General features: G+C 40.5%; 1 protein-coding gene across 1 annotated transcript in view; it reads left to right on the top strand.

Moving 5' to 3' along the window:
• Nucleotides 1-23,370, top strand: part of c1r (complement component 1, r subcomponent) — a 36,323-nt gene that overhangs the window by 12,282 nt on the left and 671 nt on the right. The gene's annotated exons all lie outside the window — the stretch shown is intronic.

Consider the following 23,370-nt stretch of genomic DNA (forward strand, 5'->3'; position numbering starts at 1 on the left):
TCAGCTGAAGAAACAGAAGAAAATACAAAACACCTGGACTACAACCTGCAAAACCTTCATTAAACTTATCGGATCATCTGAGGAAGCCAAGGTGATTTATATTAAGGGACGTTGAACAACTGGAAAAGTCCAATGACTGACAGAATCTGGTCTACAGCTAGAGGAACAAAGATCAGCATGGGTGAACTGCTCTGGACTCTGAGGTAACTAACAGAACTAAACTATGACAACGATGGAATTCACTCTATATCTGGGGATTCAGTCTTTACACAGAGGATAAGTTAAAATCATCAGTTGGAGCTGGAAGTATTTCAATATACTGATCCCAACATCATGGATGTGGAACAGGATTTAGATCCAGAAAAATAACTTTTTAGCTGCTATAAAAAATAATTACTGCTACTACACAGATGATCAATACAACCAGAACATTGACTCAGGGAGTAAATTATCACCTCTGCATTTTAATTGTAGAAGCTTATATGCTAACTTTAATAATATTAAAAGCTATTTACAAACACTTACTAAACCATTAAGTATAATAGTATTATCTGAAACATATCTGGACAATGAATGACTGAAAACCAGGAGTACTTATACACAGAGGGAGTAACAAGACACAGGTGAAGTTGATGACTAATCAGGCCAGGTGATCTAATGAGGCAGAACAGAAATCACAGGAAAACAAGAGGGAAAAAACCAAACATGAAAAACTGAAAGCTAAAGCATGAACATAACTATAAACCAAGAACACCGAACTAAACATGACAAAAACAAAAATCCTAAACATTATCAAAACACCCACCAAAACCCAGAAACCGTGACAGAATCTCTGGGTCGGGCACCAGTAGCTGGTAAGGGGCGTCTCGACCCGAGACCCCCTCGGAAACAGGAACTCGCAACCGTGACAGTGCAGCTGATGGCGTCACCCGAGAAATGGACCGTGGAGCTGGTGTTGACTTCCGAGATGCAGCCCGCCCTAGTGGTTTGGGGCTAATCGCCAGTCTGGTTTCCCAGTCTGCCCGTCCGCCGCCAGAGATCCAGTCTGCCAGAGATCCAGTCTGCCAGAGATCCAGCCTGCCCGTCCTCCGCTGATCCAGCCTGCCTGTCCTCCAAAGCTCTGGTCCAAGCCTGCCCGTCTGCCTGAGATTCAGCTGTCGGCACAGCCTCTGGGTCGTCAGCCGGAGGTTCTGCCCCGGTCCATCCGGCCTCCTGACCTGATCCTGCCGTCTGTTCAGACTCCAGGTAGCCCCCCCTGAACTTTGTCGGTGGGCCTGTCTTGTTCTGTACTGCACCAATTCTGCCTCCTGCCTGACTGCCTGCATTTGGGTCCTCACCTCCGCCCGCTGCACGTGACAATGACGCACTCACTCACGTACTTTCCTCACAGCTGTCTGCTGTCTCACCTGCAGTGTCTGGGATGATCCTATATCCTCACATGTGATTGGCCGCCTGCAGGCTATGCAGGCCAATCCAAACAAAGCAGTGCCGTGGGCAGAGCTGTGGCTGAGCACTGGAAGCTACCACGCAGCAAAAGGAAAAAAAAACTGGGAGCCGGTGTTCTGTCAGTTTAGCATACACATCAGAGTAGCATACATTACGTTAATGCGCATGCTGGTTAAGGTCAGGGTTAGGGTTAGGGTTAGGGTTAGGTGCAGTTAGTTTGCGCTATGCGTATGCTGATCTGACAATGTATGCTAAACTGACAGAACACCGGCTCTCACTTGATGGGAGCCGGCTCTGAGAGCCAATGCTTGGTAGTGAATCTTTCATGCATGGCACATCTCTAGAAGACAGGGTGGGATCCTGGAGGCTGTCCTTCTCCCTTAGTGGAAACCTGCATGTATGGGTAAGGCTGCTGTCCCCCTGGAAGCCATTTTGAGCCAATGAGTGATATGAATGTGTGTATTTGTGTTTCGCTAGGCCAGCAGAAGTGTGTGAATCCTGGCGGACATTCTGCTGTTTTCCCGGTTGTTTTTTTGGTTTTTTTTAATCCATTCATCTGGACCTCGCCGCCAGGTATCCTGGCTCGGCAGTAATAAAATCCACGTCCTCAGAGCATATTGACTATCACCCTGAAACACCTGAACATCGTGGGCGCGAGAGACCTGGCTGTCAGGAACGGAGCACATCCTGTTTTATTCTTATGGTTTCTAGAGGGTGTTGTTTTTGCATTGGTTTTAATTGTTTTATTGCTTGTATGAACCCTCTTCTAATATTTTCAGGATTGTGATCACTGTTCAAACTCAGTCCTTTTATTTAAAATGATTTATTTAAATAACTGAAATGTACCACCCACCACACTAACTTCAATAATAAGAGAAATTTACAAACGTTTACTAAACCATTTAGTATAATAGTATTATCTGAAGGATTGATGGATATTGACAAAAGAGCTCAGGTATAAGAATAGACTAAATAAAGGTGGTGGGGGTGGTGTCATGTATGTAGAACTTGAGGGTTTTAGAAAGAATGACATCTGTGACTAACAGCTTACGTTAATACTTAATAATTGAAGTCTTTATGGAAACAAAAAAATTATTGTTAGCTGTGTGTACAGAGCACCTGGGTCAAGCATAAATACATTCAGTGTGTGGATGGAAAGTGTGTTTTCAAAAATAGGTAACAAAACTAGTTTTGTGTGTGGGGACTTCAATATCGACAAATTGTATCCCAACAATCACAATGGTACTGATGCATTTATTAATACAATATACAGTATGAACTTATTTCCAAAATTCACTAGACCCAGCAGAATCATGTCTCATTCTGCCATTCTGATCATATTTTCACTCATGACATTAACAATAATGTTATGAATGGATTGTTAATCAATGACATAAGTGACCATCTGCCAGTGTTTCCAGTTCATGACGTCAAGTTACAAGAAAGAGTCAAAAAAGCAAATAAAATATAGACGAGTAAGAACTGAGGAACACACTAAAAATGAATTACTGGAAAACAACTGGGACATAATATACAGAGAAAAAGATTTTAATTTAGCATATAACAAGTTTCTAAAATATTTTCTCCATTATATAATAAGTGTTTTCATATTTTGAAATGTAGCAGAAAAGTAGCCCATGGATCACCGAAGGAAACACCTGTAAAAAGAAAACTTTACTTTCCAGAGGCTTCCTAAGAAAGAGAACTAAAGTATAAACATAAAAATACAAAAATTAATTAACTTAAATCATAAGGGCAAGAATGAAAGATACTATAAGATGATATTAGAGGAAAATAGCAGGAATACGGAAAATACTAAATAATATTAGAAGAAATAGAACAAACAGAATAATTTGTCTAAGTATTTCATGGATGATGACGTTGGAAATTACAACATGAAAGAGGTAGATAATAACTTTAATGAATACGTTGTTAGTGTAGGACCTGACCTTGCTAAAAAAATCCCTGATTCAGGAACTTATGATCATTTAAGTGAGAGAAATCCTTGTTCATTGTTTCTTCAAGCAGTGGATGAAAAGGAAATTCTGAATATTGTTATGAAATGTAAGAAGAAACAGGCCACTGAATGTAATGATGTTGATATATTTCTAGTAAAAAAGTCATTGAGGGCATTTCTAAACCATCAACATACATCTTTAATTTATCATTTCAAACTGGTACATTTCCCAATAAAATGAAAACATCTAAAGTCATCCCCCTGTTTAAGGCTGGAGACAAACACTATTTTAATAACTACAGACCGTCTCCTTACTACCACCATTTATTTTAAAATACTGGAAAACTCTTCAATAACAGATTGGACTCTTTTTTTAGAAAAACACAAAATTCTTGCAGAGAATCAGTTTGGGTTCCGGTCAAACAGATCAACATCACATAACGCTGTTTGGTAATAAAGCAAATAATACACTGTTATTAATAACAATAGAAGCAGTGGAAACAGACAGAGTGCATGAAATAAAATGTTTGGGGGTAATCATTGATGACAAACTCAACTGGAAATCACATTTTAAACACGGACAAACTAAAGTCTCAAGAAGTATTTCTATAATAAGCAAAGCTAAGAAGGTCCTGGATCAGAAATCCCTCCATACACTTTACTGTTCTCTAGTCTCACCATACTTACAATGCTGTGCTGAGGTATGGAGCAACTACTACAAAACATCATGACGGCCACTGACTACTATTCAAAAAGAGCAATACGGACATTTCATAACAGCTATCAGGAACACACACACTCATTATTCCTTCAGTCAAAATTATTACAATTTACTGACATTGTGGCCAAAATATCAAACAACCTCAATAATGTTCAAAGCTAAAATAATCTATTACCAAAAAATGTACAGAAATTATTAACAATTCATGAGGGTAATTATAATTTAAAGGGGAAAATTAACTTTAATATCTCCTTAATTCGTACAACCAGGAAAAGTTTTGTGTTTCGTTATTGGGGTGAGACTATGGAACAGGGTCACCATGGATTTGAAGCAGCGTCCAAGCATGAAACAATTTAAAATGAGCTGCAAAGACACTGTTTTCCAGAGGTATAGGGATGAGGGAGGTGCTGGGTAGCACTAATGGTTAAGAGGATAGTGTGCTGGTGTTAATTCTTTTTCAGGGGTCATTTTTCTGGTTTCGTCTTCTGATTGTATGTGCATGTGTGTATGTAGGTGTGTGTATGTATGTGTACATTTACATTTAACATTGTTGTATTATGAGTATATTAATTAAGTTTAAATATTTATCAATAAAAGGCCAGAAACCAAATTTATTTAACTGCTAATATCAGGCCTTGGCTTCTAGACAGATTTAAACCAGGAAACTTATCACCAGTATTTATTATTTAATGAGAAGAGGTCGAAGTTCACAAGTTAAACTTTTCTCACTCCCTTTTAAATATGTATTTGTATGTCTTATTTGTTTTCTATGTCTTTATTTGTATGTTTTTTTAGTTATTTTCTTTCTTTATTTATTTTTATCTTATATTTTTTTATTAAAAATTAAATAAAAAATTTAAATCAGTCAAAGATTTGTCTTTTAAAATGGAATAAAGTGAAATGAGCTGAAATCTGCTGAAAGCTGTTAAACAACAAGAGCTGCTGGAAGTGTTTTCATGAAGAGCTCATTAACATTGTGAAGGAGGAATGGACTTTATTCCAGCAGCAGCTCAAAGCAGGAGATTCATATTTATCTGGATATTTGAAGGAAAACATTCATTATTAACCAAAGATGCTGAAAATGGATTGATTTGATTGATGGTGTGTTGAGGTTTCATTTCATCATTTAACACTGCAGATATCTGAAATCTTCACAGAGTTGATGGTTTGAGAAAATTCTGCTAATAAGAAAAAGAAGAATAAAATGTTAAATCCATAAAGACAGCAGTAAAGAAGAAACTCCCTCAGCTCAGTGTGTTTGTGACTCTGTCTGAGATGGAGGTGAAATATGTGAACCTGGACTGTGCTTTACGTCTCTCTCTCCCTGCCAACTACTGTTTGACATCTGCTCATCTGAAGGTTTTTGTACAGGCTGCAGGGATCATTTCTCACTGTGGAGACCAGATTTATAACAGCTACAGTAGTAGGTGGCTGAATGAACCAGTTTAACTTTCTCTATCTGCAACTCGCAGCTGTTTGAATATTCACAGCTGAGAAATCATCTTTCTGAGGATGATTGTAACGTTTGTCAACAGAACCAGAATTTTTATCAATAGCAAGAATCACTCTGAATGTTTCTTTCTTCTGGTACCAGATTGTATCTCCATAATCACACAGGTGAATGTTTCCACATCTGAAGGAGACACTTTGACCAACTCTCCTGGTCAATGTTAAATCCTCCTGAATCAGCTCTGCTGCCATGGCAACCAGCGCTGTAGAGACACAGCCAGACAGATGAAGGTTAGTGTGACAGTGTTTGTTCCAGGTGGAGTTTGTTGGCTCCTGATTGGCTGGAAACACTCACCTGAACACAGCCAGCACAGAGCAGCAGCTGGGAGGAAAAGCATTGTGTGCAGTGGTGTTTCCTCTGGTGAACCTGGGGAGAAGTGGTGCTCTGATGCAGCTGAGGCCAAACAAGGACGAGCTGTGAGATCAGAGCAGGACCACGTGCTTTCTAACAGGTCCTCAAAGCTCCCATCAGCCCCTGCGGCCCACAGATCAGACTGCTGCTGCTGATTGACAGCTCAGCTGAAGCTGCTGTGTGCTTTCATGCTCTTGATTTCAATCTGACAGCAGATGAAAAAAATCTGCCTCACATGATGCAGAAAGACTAAAAACATTCATGTTCCCACAAACACGTTCAGGTTGGTGGTGAATTTAGTACCACACACTGTTATCTGTTGTTTAGCAGCTGGGATGAAAATACACAACTACAAACCCACACAGCTCCTCAACTCTCATTCAGCTCTTCAAATGTGGGTCTGTGGATCTTTTCATCTTTGTTGTCACCAGACAAAGGAGCTAAATTTACTTTATTTTTACTGGTCCTGGAGTTTCTACTCAGCTGAAACGTCTTTGTAAAGCTTAAAGTTCTGTTATCTGGAGAGATGGCTGTTTGTGTCACAACAAACTGGGGAAGTGGTGAAAAACCACAACTGAGGTCTGAAGCTGCTTCATCACACTGTTCATTCTTTGCTTTTTGCATCTTTGTGTAGATATGTGTGCCTGTATGTGCAGCACAAGTGTTTAAAACAATTCAACAGACATATTTTATACCCACCTGTCATGATTACAAACAGCTAAGGACATCCAGAAAACACGTCTTCATCCACAACCAGTTGGGACGGATCAGAATTATAAACATGTGTTCTAGATTAGACTAAAAATGTCATTTCATTAGTTAGAAAAGCAGCTTATGTATAATCTGGCTGATAAACACAAATAACAATGAGCTCATGTCTCCTAAAAGTAAGGAACTTATTAAAGTCAAACACAATTTCTATCTTCAGCCGACTATTAGCTGCAAATGATCAGAGTCAACATGAAGCTCACAACAATCCCATAACAGCCACATTCACAACCTGCATTGTCCCATTTCATGATCAATATCAGCTGCTATGATTGTGGAAAGAGGAAATCATGGTGGTTAGTTCTTCTTCAGACTGGTCCTACCTACAGAAGAAGGATGTTGAAGCTCTGTCTGGCCTTGAAGGAGTGTGTGCTGCAGAAAAATGAATTGTAATGATTATTTTCACACAGTGGGGCGACACAGATGAACAAGTGACAAAATCAAAGCAAAGTGGATCTTTTCAAATATAGACGTGATGTAAACTTTGGAAATAAGTCTTCATGTTTCATCTGAATGTCGTCCTCATTCATTCTAACACGTGTCTAAGAGGAAATGACTGAACACCAAAGTGATCTGGAAGCTTTCTGTCTGAAAGTTGGACACAAATGAATTTAGCTTTTCTTGTTGCTTCCACAGGTCTGCAGTACTTACCTGTGGAATGTGGGATGAAGTGTGTGTGGATGACGGCCAGGAGTTTTATCTCAGGTTGTTCATGCAGGAGCTGCTGTCGACTCATGGCTAGAATCAGGAAAGAAGGCCTCATCTGCAGACTTCATCCACAACTTTGTTTTCTACAAGAACATCTGACTTATTTTCTGCTGCTTTCACTTCATGCTGGAATTCTGGCTTTTAGCATCATTCTGGCTTTTGCAGCCATTATCTACATTTTCTTTCCTGTTCCAGTCCTGTCTGATTTGAAGAGGAAACACGTCATTAAACAGCATGAAATCAACAAGAACAACTTTCATCACATCAAGTTCATCCTGAACATCTGCAGAAACATCCACACTGGAGTTTATTTCCACTTTTCCTCCTAAAACTGATCCTTTTCTAGCACAGCTGTCAGTGTACACAGTATCTGGTTGGTCAGTATGCAGAGTTCCAGCTTCATGAGCAAAGCTGCTGTTTATGGAAATGTTCATATTTAATGAGAATTCAGCTTCAGGACATTTTTCCCTCTTTGACTTCATCATGTCTATTTTTTATTAACTGAGCAGAAGAAATGAAGTGAAGACAAATCTGTTTCCAGAAGCAAAGAGTTGAAGGAATCTGGTCAGAAGTCAACAATGGTGTCAGTTCCACCCTGAAGACGGTCCTTCTGCAGCTGGAGGATGAAGAGGAATTAGACATGGATGATAATCTGCTCAGACTCTGTCTTTCCAACCTGACTGAGCAGTTGTTCCTGATCCTGAAATGTTCATCTTGGAATATGCTGCTTCCATCAGAGGAAAAACTCTGGATGGAAAAAGCTGCTTCCAGTTTCTTCTGACAGTCGGCTGAGCTGATTTTTCTGGAACATCATGTTGCTGAACCTGGACCTGAGCAACTGAAGCAGCTCCAGATCATCTGCTGAGTTAAATCCAGGTGGAGACGTTTTTATGCTCAGACAGTGAATGTGTAAATATGGAAGACAGAATATTCCAATCATTCCCAAAGAAACACAAACATGAAACACTGGAGAAAAATCCAGTTTGATCATCATGTTAATGAATGTTAATTATGTTCAAAGTCACTTTTTAAACATGTTCAATAGTAAAGAGATCAATGATAAAGTTCTTTGTCTGGAGGCTCCAAAATATTCCAGCTGACGTTCCCACATGTCCCAATATATTTGATTCTGTTCCAAGTCGGGTCGGACTGGAGAAACTTGTTGGAACCAGTAAACATTTAGGAAATCAAGTGGTTTCATCTTTATTGAGTCGTCTATATGAAGAATAATGAAATAATCAGCTGATTGTTTTCCATGAAGATGGAAGCTGCAGCTCCTGAACTCTGTTTGATTCCACATTTATCTTTGAAGCTGCTTTGTATATTGTCTACACTGACTGTGAAGTCAAAGTAACACAACAGCTCCATCTTCAGTTTGTTCTCAGTGTTTTCAGCACAATCATTCAGCTGTGCAGCAAAGCTGTTTTCATGCATCAACATAATCCAGTAACACCAGTGTAGCCATGTTTGTTTCTATGAAGAGCTTCTTACAAGCAGAATGGAATTATTTCTACATGTCAACATACAGTGTAGAATGGTTTATAGTCCAGATCTGACTGTGAAAGAGCTTCAAATGACAGAATCTACATGGAAATGATGAGAAAGTGTCTTCCTGTGGATGCTGTAACATATGTCCAGTATGCACACTGGGATCCTTTCCCACATGTCCCAGTATGTTTGATTGTGTTCCCAGTGAGGATCCACAGACCCACATTGAAGAGCTGAATGAGAGTTGAGGAGCTGTGTGGGTTTGTAGTTGTGTATTTTCATCCCAGCTGCTAAACAACAGATAACAGTGTGTGGTACTAAATTCACCACCAACCTGAACGTGTTTGTGGGAACATGAATGTTTTTAGTCTTTCTGCATCATGTGAGGCAGATTTTTTTCATCTGCTGTCAGATTGAAATCAAGAGCATGAAAGCACACAGCAGCTTCAGCTGAGCTGTCAATCAGCAGCAGCAGTCTGATCTGTGGGCCGCAGGGGCTGATGGGAGCTTTGAGGACCTGTTAGAAAGCACGTGGTCCTGCTCTGATCTCACAGCTCGTCCTTGTTTGGCCTCAGCTGCATCAGAGCACCACTTCTCCCCAGGTTCACCAGAGGAAACACCACTGCACACAATGCTTTTCCTCCCAGCTGCTGCTCTGTGCTGGCTGTGTTCAGGTGAGTGTTTCCAGCCAATCAGGAGCCAACAAACTCCACCTGGAACAAACACTGTCACACTAACCTTCATCTGTCTGGCTGTGTCTCTACAGCGCTGGTTGCCATGGCAGCAGAGCTGATTCAGGATGATTTAACATTGACCAGGAGAGTTGGTGAAAGTGTCTCCTTCAGATGTGGAAACATTCACCTGTGTAGTAGCAATTATGTTTACTGGTACCAGAAGACAGAAACATTCAGAGTAATATTCGATATTGATAAGTCAAATGGAAAAATAGATAAAAGTTATTCGACTCATCCTCAAATAAATGATTTCTCAGCTGTGAATAATCAGAACGGCTGTGAGTTGCAGATAGAGAAAGTTAAACTGGATCATTCAGCCACCTACTACTGTAACTGTTGGAAGAAATCTTTTCTCCACAGTGAGAAATGATCCCTGCAGCCTGTACAAAAACCTTCAGATGAGCAGATGTCAAACAGTGTTAGTGGCAGGAAGAGAGCAGTAAAGCACAGCCCAGGTTCACATATTTCACCTCCATCTCAGACAGAGTCACAAAACACACTGAGCTGAGGGAGTTTCTTCTTTACTGCTGTCTTTATGGATTTAACATTTTATTCTTCTTTTTCTTATTAGCAGAATTTTCTCAAACCATCAACTCTGTGAAGATTTCAGATATCTGCAGTGTTAAATGATGAAATGAAACCTCAACACACCATCAATCAAATCAATCCATTTTCAGCATCTTTGGTTAATAATGAATGTTTTCCTTCAAATATCCAGATAAATATGAATCTCCTGCTTTGAGCTGCTGCTGGAATAAAGTCCATTCCTCTTCACAATGTTAATGATCTCTTCATGAAAACACTTCCAGCAGCTCTTGTTGTTTAACAGCTTTCAGCAGATTTCAGCTCATCATTTCACTTTATTCCATTTTAAAAGACAAATCTTGGACTGATCTCAATTTTTAATTTTTAATAAGAAAAATATAAGATGAAAAAAATAAAGAAAGAAAATAACAAAAAAACATGGAAATGAAGACATAGAAAACAAATAAGACATACAAATACATATTTATAAGGGAGTGAGAAGAAGTTTAACTTGTGAACTTCGACCTCTTCTCATTAAATAATAAATACTGGTGATAAGTTTCCTGGTTTAAATCTGTCTAGAAGCCAAGGCCTGATATTAGCAGTTACATAAATTTGGTTTCTGGCCTTTTATTGATAAATATGTAAACTTAATTAATATACTCATAATACAACAATGTTAAATGTAAATGTACACATACATACACACACCTACATACACACATGCACATACAATCAGAAGACGAAACCAGAAAAATGACCCCTGAAGAAAGAATTAACACCAGCACACTATCCTCTTAACCATTAGTGCTACCCAGCACCTCCCTCATCCCTATACCTCTGGAAAACAGTGTCTTTGCAGCTCATTTTAAATTGTTTCATGCTTGGACGCTGCTTCAAATCCATGGTGACCCTGTTCCATAGTCTCACCCCAATAACGAAACACAAAACTTCTCCTTCTTGTACGAATTAAGGAGATATTAAAGTTAATTTTCCCCTTTAAATTATAATTACCCTCATGAATTGTTAATAATTTCTGTACATTTTTTGGTAATAGATTATTTTAGCTTTGAACATTATTGAGGTTGTTTGATATTTTGGCCACAATGTCAGTAAATGGTAATAATTTTGACTGAAGGAATAATGAGTGTGTGTGTTCCTGATAGCTGTTATGAAATGTCCGTATTGCTCTTTTTGAATAGTAGTCAGTGGCCGTCATGATGTTTTGTAGTAGTTGCTCCATACCTCAGCACAGCATTGTAAGTACGGTGAGACTAGAGAACAGTAAAGTGTATGGAGGGATTTCTGATCCAGGACCTTCTTAGCTTTGCTTATTATAGAAATACTTCTTGAGACTTTAGTTTGTCCGTGTTTAAAATGTGATTTCCAGTTGAGTTTGTCATCAATGATTACCCCCAAACATTTTATTTCATGCACTCTGTCTGTTTCCACTGCTTCTATTGTTATTAATAACAGTGTATTATTTGCTTTATTACCAAACAGCATTATGTGATGTTTTCTTGTTTGACCGGAACCCAAACTGATTCTCTGCAAGAATTTTGTGCTTTTCTAAAACAAGAGTCCAATCTGTTATTGAAGAGTTTTTCCAGTATTTTAAAATAAATGGTGGTAGTAAGGAGACGGTCTGTAGTTATTAAAATAGTGTTTGTCTCCAGCCTTAAACAGGGGATGACTTTAGATGTTTTCATTTTATTGGGAAATGTACCAGTTTGAAATGATAAATTAAAGATGTACGTTGATGGTTTAGAAATGCCCTCAATGACTTTTTTACTAGAAATATATCAACATCATTACATTCAGTGGCCTGTTTCTTCTTACATTTCATAACAATATTCAGAATTTCCTTTTCATCCACTGCTTGAAGAAACAATGAACAAGGATTTCTCTCACTTAAATGATCATAAGTTCCTGAATCAGGATTTTTTTTAGCAAGTTCAGGTCCTACACTAACAACGCTTCATTAAAGTTATTATCTACCTCTTTCATGTTGTAATTTCCAATGTCATCATCCATGAAATACTTAGACAAATTATTCTGTTTAAATCTATTTCTTCTAATATTATTTAGTATTTTCTGTATTCCTGCTATTTTCCTCTAATATCCTCTTATAGTATCTTTTATTCTTGCCCTTCTGATTTAAGTTAATTAATTTTTGTATTTTTATGTTTATATTCTGTCTCTTTAGTTCTCTTTCTTAGGAAGTCTCTGGAAAGTAAATTTTTCTTTTACAGGTATTTCCTTCGGTGATCCATGGGCTACTTTTCTGCTACATTTCAAAATATGAAAACACTTATTATATAATGGAGAAAATATTTTAGAAACTTGTTATATGCTAAATTAAAATCTTTTTCTCTGTATATTATGTCCCAGTTGTTTTCCAGTAATTCATTTTTCTTTTTTTTTTTTTTTTTTTTAACCCTGTCCTGTCCAGCATCCTAACATACAGAACGGTGGTCTGTGTGCCATATTTTGCTTGACAGATTTGCTCTACCAAGGGAGACATGTTATATACATGGCTGCCCTTGATATTTTTATTATTTTTATTGTAATTTTATTTTCTTTAGTCTTTATATGTCAGTGCCGAACCTGACAGGGAGATAGAGGAAGAGAGAAAAAAAAAAAAAAGGGAGAAAAGGACAGGATTAAAATGTGGAAATAACAGTTGTCTATGCTGCCCAGAACATATCACAAAAAAAAACAACAATATAAACTACCACAGTACTACATGATACCGAAAGAAAAATAGGATGATGATGATATAAAAAATTACAATAGTCATCAAACGTACCTGCAGACAAACGTACCAACACGCAAACATCAGCTACATCTAGTGAGAAGCGGATGGAGAGACGAGCACGTTTGTGAGCATGCACGTGTTAACATGCATGTGTGGCCATGCAACAAGGAGGAAATGTGTACCCGCAAGGGGGCCGCGATCACGCCGCACCCCGAAGCATCAGCAGGAGACGGGGGGAGCCCGAGGCCCCAAAGGCCAAGCAGGTCCACAGAGCACCAAGCCAGGACAGCCAAAGCAGACAGAGCAGCGGCCCACCCGGACCAGAGCAGAGGGGCCCCCCAGACCGGAACCCCCGGCGCGACGGGGCAGGTGCACCGGGCAGCCCAGGGCGATGGCGAGCAGGCCCAGTGGGCGTTGCGGTGCGGGCCGCACGGAGGGCAGGCGCCCCACAGGCCCAAGGGCCACTCATTCCCCCCAGCAGAGCCCCACCCGGGAAACCCGACGGGGCCCTACCCGCCCCATGCAAAACCACCGTGGGCCACGCCAACCCAACACCAAGGCTAGGCACCCCAGGGACAAGAACATGTCCGCAGGTCCTCCTCCACCCCCCCCCCCTTCCCAAAAAAAAAAAAAAAAAAAAAAAAAAAACCTTTTTACCCCAACCCTTACCCATTCATCCCCCACCCCCACCAGGGCAGCCCAGGGAATCTAGGGCCTGGTGGGCCCCAGGCCCGACCCTCTCCACATACACACACCCACATAACCACATACATTCTCCCTGAGGTCTCACCAGCCCCCCAATGCGGCACCGAGGGCAGCCCCCAGGGCATACGGCGCCCAGTAGCACCCCGCACAGGACTCCAGGCAGGCACCGAACCTCCACCCCACGCAGCCCCGAGTGCATCCCGGGACACGAGGGCGTAGGAAGACCCCCGCCCCCCAACCCCCCAGCCTGAGTTGCGTGTGCATGAGTATGGGCTATTTATAATGCAATTAAAAACTGGAAGGAGCCATGAGATGGTGGTGGGCCCCACTGCTGCCAGGCAGCAGGACCCCCTCAGGACTCCCTCAGTGTGTGTGAGTGTGTGTTATGTGTGTAGTGCAGTACTGTTAAATGTGGTAGTGTCTAACATGTAAATAAAATCGGGGGAGAGAGGTCACAAAGGGAGGGGATGGAGGAAGGGTTAGGGTCCGCCCACCCACAGCCCATGTGCCCATCCCCACAAGGCCCTAAATGTACATTGATGTCTAGGTTGTGATTAAATCTAGTGGGGCGGTCAGTCGCAGGGGTCCACCGGGGGATCCTGCAATGGGGACCCCTCAGCCAAACCCATCACCTCCACCCGCCCCACAGTGCCCAATGTGTAGTGTGTATGATGTGGGGTGGCGGGGGAGGAGAGGGGCTCGGGGAGGGGCACAACTGGGAGAGAGATCCCCGTACCAGCCGGGCCCGGGGAGGGGCACAACTGGGAGAGAGATCGCTGTCACAGGCAGCCAACTCCTCATCTGGCCGCTGTAGGTGCCCTCGCCTCCCCAAGACCACCCGAGGGAAGAGGGGCAAATGCCCAGCCCTGCCAAGAGCCCAACGCATCAGTGCCCCGGATGCCCACCAACCCCCGGCAGCCCACGCCACCACACCAGGGGACCAGAGAGCCCCAGGTTGCACATACATATCCTGGTCTGGTCCAAGGCACAGCGTCCCCATCCACCCCAAAGGAGCCCCCGGCGGGAGGGGAGAGAGCAAGAAGGAGAGCAGACTCCAGCCCCATGAGCCCTAATCCCCCCCATTGCCCACCAGGACCCCCGCCGCCCCCTTCCCCCTACCCCCTCCCTTAGACCCAACGGACACATTGTAATCCCAAGGGTACCTGCCCGGCATCGGATCAGCCCGACCCCGATGGCATGCCCAGGGCGACCAAGCCCCCCCCGAGGCCCCGGACGGGCCCACCGAGCTGGGGGGAGGCAGCCCCAGACCCTGGGGGTCTGACTTCCAGTTCACTAGAATAGTTTTCTTTGCGATACATAAGGCCGTGAGGACCATATGTGCTTTGTTAGTGTCTATATTAATGTCACTTAGGTCACCCAGTAAACAAAGTTTTGGACATGCAGGAATGTTACATCTAACCCATGTTAATAAATCCTCACAAACCTTATTCCAGAACATTTGGGCAAGTGAACAGAGCCATAAAGTGTGTAAGTAATCATCTGCTGTTTTGCCTGTGCACTATGTATAGATATCTGAGTGATTAAGACCCATCCCGAACATCCATAGTCCTTTTTAATGCCTTCTGTGAAGGACTTTGTATTGTATTGAGTTGAGTTGTAGATTTGGGCTGTCTGTCATAGTAAAGGCATTAAGACATAATTGTAGCCAAAATGGTTGGCTAGGATTGATGGATAAATCTGTCTCCCATTTTGAAGTATTAGGGAATTTGAATAATCTATTTTTGACATTGATCTGTATATTTTTGAAAGTAATTTGGGGGTACAGAGGTCCATAAAATCTGCTACTATTGGAGGAAGTTCCAGATCTGTTCGGTGAAGGGGGAATTTTGTGTGTATTACGGTTTTGAGCTGTTGATATTCTAAGAATCTGTTGCTGTTAATCCCATATTGTGATGAGAGTGTATTAAAAGATAAAATGTTTCTGTTATGGATAATATGTTCAAAGTATTTAATTCCTTGTTAATCCATTGGTTAAAGTTTAGCATATTTTTGTTTAGTAGAATATCAGGATTGTTCCAGATGGGTGTGAGTTTACATGGTATTTGAGGAGTTGGTTTTTTGAGAAATTCCCACCAGGCTGTCAGAGAAGTGCTGATGTTGACACTTTTAAAGCACTTTTGCTTTTTTATACTTAAGCTGAAAAAAGGAAGATCAGAAATTTCCAAATTGTCACAAAATGTTTGTTCTATGTCTATCCACAGGTCATCTAGTGGACTAGGTTTGAGCCATTTTAGGACATATTGCAATCTATTAGCTAGGAAGTAATGTTGAAAGTTAGGCAAGTCTAATCCTCCTCTATCTTTCGGCTTCTGTAAAGTTTTTAAACTGATCCGGGGTGGTTTATTTTCCAGAGAAATCGGGAGATGTGTGATTCTAGCGATTTAAACCAGGTAGAGGGGGGTTTCATAGGAATCATAGAAAACAAATAGTTGATTTTGGGTAGAACCATCATTTTTATGGTGGCACTCTCCCCATGAGTGAAATGGGTAGAGATTTCCAGCGAGCAAGATCATCTTCTATAGTCTTAAGAAGGTGAGTGTGATTAAGTTTTGTTAGTTCTGAGAGCCTGGAGGGAATATTTACACCCAGGTATCTAATGTTACCTGATTTTAAGGTGATGCTGGGTAGATTTTGAAAGCTACAGTTGATGGGTAGAACTGTACTCTTAGACCAGTTAACGGAGTAGTCCGACAGTGATGAGAATTTATTAATTAGTGAGATTGTTTCAGATAGAGAGGTTTGTGAGTTCTGGAGGAATAGTAAAACGTCATCAGCATAAAGACTTATTTTATGAAATATATTTTTGGACTGAATGCCTTTAATAGCTTTATTTTGTCTAATTGCAGCAGCTAGCGGTTCAATAAATATAGCAAAAAGTGAGGGAGATAGTGGACAACCTTGTCTGGTACCCCTTTGTAGATTAAAACTTGGAGAGGTTGGTCGTTTGTTCTAACACTCGCATTAGGAGAACTGTATAAGATTTTAATCCAGTGGATCCAAAGCCGAATCTGTTTAGAGTAGCTAGTAAATATTTCCAGTTAACACGATCAAAAGCTTTCTCTGCATCTAAAGAAACTATTATTGTTTCCAGGTTATTGATGGTAGAATAATCTATTATATTAATTAGTCTCCGCATGTTAACAGAGGAATATCTGCCCTTTATAAAGCCTGTTTGATCAGGGTGTATAATGAGAGGAGTTACTTTCTCTAACCTTCCAGCTAATGCTTTGCAAATTATTTTAAGGTCTGCATTTATCAGTGATATGGGTCTGTAGCTAGATGGTATTGTGGGGTCTTTACCTGGTTTTAATAGTACAGTAATGGTGGCAGAGTTTATGTTTGGGGGTAAGTAACCATTTTCCTTTATTTGTGTCACCATTTTGAAAAATGTTGGGGCCAGTGTTGACCAGAATTCTTTATAGAACTCTGCTGGGAAGCCATCCGGACCTGGGGCTTTTTTACAGGGCATATGTTTAAGGGCTTCATGTAGCTCCTCCACTGTGAGGGGGAATCTAAGGCCGTGACTTGTTCCTGCTGTAAACCTGGAAGATCTATGTTGTTAAGAAAATGATGGATATCATTGTCTGATGGATCTAAGTGTGATGTATACAGAGTTTTATAGAAATCTCTAAAGATGTTGTTTATTGCATCTGGGTCATGTGTGATATTACCTGCTGAATCTTTAACAGCTGATATTGTATATTTTTCCTTGTTTGTTTTTAATTGATTAGCTAAAAATCTTCCAGATTTATTTCTGTGTTCAAACGTCTCCAAGCATAATCTTTGCACCAGAGATATTGTTCTCTTGTTGATTATGTCATTTAAATCAAGTCTAACCTTCCTTATTTGGTTCATCATTGGTTCATCTGGTGAAGCACTGTAGGCATCCTCTAATGATTTAATTCTTAGTTCTAATTTTAAACTTTTTAGTTTTTTCTTTTTTTTATGTGATGAAAAAGAAATCACTTTGCCTCGCATTACCGCCTTCCCTGCTTCCCACAGAACACATGCTGAGACTCCTGGTTTGTCATTGTTTTCTAAGTAAATAACACATTCTTTTGTGAAATAGCTGATAAACTCAGGATCTTTAAGCAACGCTGTATTAATCTTTTTTAGCCTGTGGTGTGATTGTTGTGTTCCTCAAAGTGCATGGTCGCTCATAGTGATGGGGTGGATCTGGGTCTCTGAAATCTCATTCACCAAAGAGCTGATAACCAAAAAATAATCTAGCCTGGAGTATGAATGGTGAACTGAGGAAAAGAAGTGTACTCTCTGATATTAGAGTGATAAGACCGCCATATACCTCAAAGTCCAAAATCCTCCATACACTGTTTAACAGTGTTTGTGGATTGCCAGTTTTGATGATTTCCAGTGTTACTAAATCTGTCAGCTGAGCCCAGAACCATGTTAAAATCCCCTCCTGTGATTAGTGTACTATCTGAGCGTTCAAAAAGTGACGTAAAAAAAGAGTGAAAGAAGGAGGGATCGTCAACATTTGTGCCATATAAGTGAGCTAAGCATAACTTCATATTTTGAATAGATAATTTTACTATGATGAATCTGCCTTCTGGATCTGTGATTACATTGATTTCTGTGAATGTTACTTTTCTATTTATCCGGCTTTTAAATGGCTACCCCTCTTTGTCTGAAGTTATAACAGGCTGGGTAAACACGAGGAGGGCATTCACTGATGTTTTCGTCGTATGAATCTCCTGTAAGAACACAATGTCTGCCTGCAGATCCTTTAATCTATTAAAGATTTTTAGTCTTTTCTCTCTGGTCCCTGCTCCGTGCACATTCCATGCGATAAATCTAAGTATGGTCATGTTTGTGGTGAAAAGGTGAGTATTGGATGCTTCTTGTTGATATAAATGTGCATGTATGTGTGTGTGTGTGTGTGTAAGAGGCCGTCGCTGCAGCGTTAGGCTTGCCCATTATGATCCGCTGGAAGCTTTCTTCGATGAAATCCGTTGGGCTGATGAGATCTTCTTCGATGTGATCCAGAGTGACCGGGTTAGTGTGGTTTGGAATATATAATTTTTTTTTTTTTTTTTAATATTTCTCTGTTAGCTTGTGGCGTTTGTTTGTTTTCAGTAGCGCGCCATGTTGATTCTGCCAAGTCTCGCCGAGCCTCGCGTTACAGCATTCTCTCTCGTTCATAGTAATTAATTTTTAGTGTGTTCCTCAGTTCTTACTTGTCTATATTTTATTTGCTTTTTTGACTCTTTCTTGTAACTTGACGTCATGAACTGGAAACACTGGCAGATGGTCACTTATGTCATTGATTAACAATCCATTTATAACATTATTGTTAATGTCATGAGTGAAAATATGATCAGAATGGCAGAATGAGACATGATTCTGCTGGGTCTAGTGAATTTTGGAAATAAGTTCATACTGTATATTGTATTAATAAATGCATCAGTACCATTGTGATTGTTGGGATTCAATTTGTCAATATTGAAGTCCCCACACACAAAACTAGTTTTGTTACCTATTTTTGAAAATACACTTTCCATCCACACACTGAATGTATTAATGCTTGACCCAGGTGCTCTGTACACACAGCTAACAATAATGTTTTTGTTTTTCCATAAAGACTTCAATTATTAAGTATTAACGTAAGCTATTAGTCACAGATGTCATTCTTTCCAAAACCCTGAAGTTCAAAGATGCATCTACATACATGACACCACCCCCACCACCTTTATTTAGTCTATTCTTATACCTGAGCTCATAGCCATTTAATTCCAAGTCTATACATTTGTCAATAGACATCCATGTTTCAGATAATACTATTATACTAAATGGTTTAGTAAACATTTGTAAATAGCTTTTAATATTATTAAAGTTAGCATATAAGCTTCTACAATTAAAATGCAGAGGTGATAATTTACTCCCTGAGTCAATGTTCTGGTTGTATTGATCATCTGTGTAGTAGCAGTAATTATTTTTTATGGCAGCTAAAAAGTTATTTTCTGGATCTAAATCCTGTTCCACATCCATGATGTTGGGATCAGTATATTGAAATACTTCCAGCTCCAACTGATGATTTTAACTTATCCTCTGTGTAAAGACTGAATCCCCAGATATAGAGTGAATTCCATCGTTGTCATAGTTTAGTTCTGTTAGTTACCTCAGAGTCCAGAGCAGTTCACTCATGCTGATCTTTGTTCCTCTAGCTGTAGACCAGATTCTGTCAGTCATTGGACTTTTCCAGTTGTTCAACTTTCCTTAATATAAATCACCTTGGCTTCCTCAGATGATCCGATAAGTTTAATGAAGGTTTTGCAGGTTGTAGTCCAGGTGTTTTGTATTTTCTTCTGTTTCTTCAGATACTGCTCCAGACCCACGACTCAGCTTTCCAAATACATGATACACTAACCTCTTTTGGTATTCAGCTGCTGTAGAGCCTTCACACTCTCGACCAGATCCAGTTTACTTTTTACTGCTGCCATACAGCAGACACTTCCTCCGTTATGAGGTCAAGGCCTTTTTTTAATATTGTCCACTTCCTCAGCTGTTGGATTCTTCTTTGGACCCTTATCACCAGATTTTTTACCTTAATCAATTGTCACAGTTTAATTATTCACCAATTGTTTGTTGGTTGCTCAACCGCCAACGTGTCTGCAGGAAACAGGAAACAGGAAACAGGAAACAGGCCTGTAGAGATCTGATCTGTCCTGCTAGCAGCAGCTTATCAGGACGCTAATTTTGTTGGACAGATGTCCTTCAGTTTCCTGTGGATGTTTCTGCTTCCCAGAGGATGAACCCAGAGAGCATTTTGACTGAGACAAGAGCAGGAAAACAGCCCACAGCATGATGCTACCACCACCATGTTTAACAACTACTACAGTCTTCTTGGGGTTGAATTCTTGACCTTCATTCCTCCAAACATGCATCAGCTCGTTGTAACTAAACAAGTCCGTCTTTGTCTCATCTGACCATCAAACTTTGAACAGTTCATTGTGATAAACTTGACTGTAGACACTGATGTTCCAGCAGCTTCCACTTCACAGCAGAACTCTTCCTGGAGGTTACTGGGTTGTTCCTGACCATCACAGGAAAGGGTGACAGGTTGGTAGCTTGGGAAACAGGCTTCACTTTCAGTAACTGATAATTATCTTTATTTAAGCTAATGATCTAAGGTAAACTGCTTTGTAAACTCAATGTTTTAAGATATAATTTCCATGACTGACTTGAGTAACGTTGCTCCAGAACCAGATATTATCCCGTAATGCAAGCAGAGAAGTTAATGATACTGATGAGGTTAGGAAGCTATTCATGGTTGAGCTGTGTGAGCTGACAGCAGGAAAACTGGACAGCGTTCACATCTGTGTGACTTTAATCAGAACCAGACTGTGATGACTCAACCCAGTCTCACAGCTAAATGTTAAGCAGTCACCAAACAAACATCTTTGTAATCAGGGCTGGACTGGGACAAAAAACCATCCTGGGAATTTTGAGCCAAGACTGAACTTCCAGGTATTGATGGAAAGAAAACATCTATAAATGAAAAGAAACGTTCTTGTGACAGTCCTTGTTCACTGTCTTGTTGTTGTTTATGTGCTTGTCTAATGAACCTAAACTACACCATCCTCCCAGTTTCATTATTCTATGTAGTACTCAGTGGAAACTAGAAGACTGCTTGGTCTAGTTAACCTCCTGAACAATGTACAGCGTATGATGGGATCCTGATAAAAGGACAGAGAGGAATAGAGGTGAGACATGATCATTAATTAATATTAAAATGAAAAAATGACAGATTTAGTGATATTTTCATGGACTATTTGTTCACCACATCAATAAACAGCACAGCAGCACAGAATATTTCCTCGAACATGGAAACCTTTAAAAATGAGAGAAAGAACGACACTTGATGGACTTGCTCATATGATCACAGTACTGGTATCTAGATAAACGTGGGAAATAGTTGCATCATATACTGGTGATGGTACTGGTATCTTTACTCTAGAAAATAGCTGAATCATGTATTTTATTTAATACTTAGAGGAAACTACGGCAGACTTCCAAAAATACATCCTATAAGACAGAGGTTCTCAAACTTTTTGAGCTACATCCACTTCTATGTATAATTGTATGACTTCCCATCGGAGCCACAACAAACATAAAAATACTATGTTAACAACTATATTGTGGATATTCTGGGAACGTCTTCACAAAGACACAATGTCCCTCTCTGTGATCATGTTAATGATGCACCGGAGCCTCATGTTGAGAAACCGGACCAACCTCCGACATTCTGACAGAATGAGGGACTGACTGGACCTGTGGTGAGGGATGCAATTATTAGACATTATTCCTGACAGGATTTTCCCTGAATGTGCAGCGATGAATGACAGGAACATGGATTGTTATATTTGTTTTTGTTATTGACATTTGCTTCAGGGTTTATTTTAACTAGAAGCAAGAAAACAGAGCCCACTGTTCCTGTTTTATCCTCTTTTCTTTGGTTCCAGTATGTTGAAAAAGCTATATTAAGATCTTATCATTGACTTTTAGGCCAATTAATGGTATTTCACCCTTTAATTTCTCTGAGCTTTGAGAACCATAAGCCTGCCTGCCACATCCTCCTCGTTCTGCTGCTCATCACCAGTTAAATAATAAACATTTTCACACACATTGTGTCCACGCTTGGATCCTTTTCTCACCCTGAACACACACCTCAAACCAAGTACTGAGTTCATAGAATGACTATACACTTCAGATCAGATGATCAACGTTTCAAATTCTTTTTTTTTTTTTTAATTACTTAAAAAATCAGTAACTAATCAGTAACCACTATCAAGGTCTAGGGTAGAAACCAGCAAGCTTTATGTAAGCTGTCTACAGCATCATCAGTTCTGGGGAGGGGATAAGCATCCTTAGGAGTGAGGTCGTTCAGCCTACGGTAATCAACACAGAACCGCAGGCCTCCATCCTTTATCTTCACAAGAACACCGGAGCAACCCATGGGCTACAGGAAGGCTGAATAACACCACCCGCCTGCATCTGCCTAATGTGCTCTGCACACTCTTCCTGTAAATGAAGAGGGACACGGTGTGGGTGCTGTTTAATGAGCTTAGCGTCCCCCGTGTCAATTGTATGTCTTACAAGCGGGTTCCTTCCTAAATCTGTATCACCAGTGCTAAAATAGAAAGATGCTTATTTAACAGATTCTGGACAGCTTGACGTTCAAAATTTTCCAGTCCCTTCTGATTCAGTCCCACTGCTTAAACAAGTCATCTAGAGACCAAGAGGACTCCTGACCCCTGGTCCCCTCAGCCTGTTCTAACCCATCCCACACCTCTACATCCGAGTACAGTGTGCCGACTTTCTATCCTCTCTCAACGTCAATTCCTCATCCATAACGTTAATAACCTGAATTGGAACAACCCCCTGCTCTACTCGGCATACCACTCGGGCCACCACAACATCACAGTGATCAGACAGTGAAGCTGAAGGCTCAAGCAGACCCTCCACACACTCACCAAAAGGACTTGTGACAATGCCCGGAAGAATAACCTCACTCCACGCTGGGACTGTGGTGTCAGATTTTAGAACCACAGTCTGAGGTTTCCCCAGATCTTCATGGAACAGGAGAGGTATGGTTTTGCCCATCAACCGAACAACCCTTTCCTTGTAATAAACCACAGCCCCATACTTGGACAAGATCAA

The sequence above is a fragment of the Melanotaenia boesemani genome, chromosome 6, assembly GCF_017639745.1.
Source record: "Melanotaenia boesemani isolate fMelBoe1 chromosome 6, fMelBoe1.pri, whole genome shotgun sequence".
Classification (NCBI taxonomy): Eukaryota; Metazoa; Chordata; class Actinopteri; order Atheriniformes; family Melanotaeniidae; genus Melanotaenia; species Melanotaenia boesemani.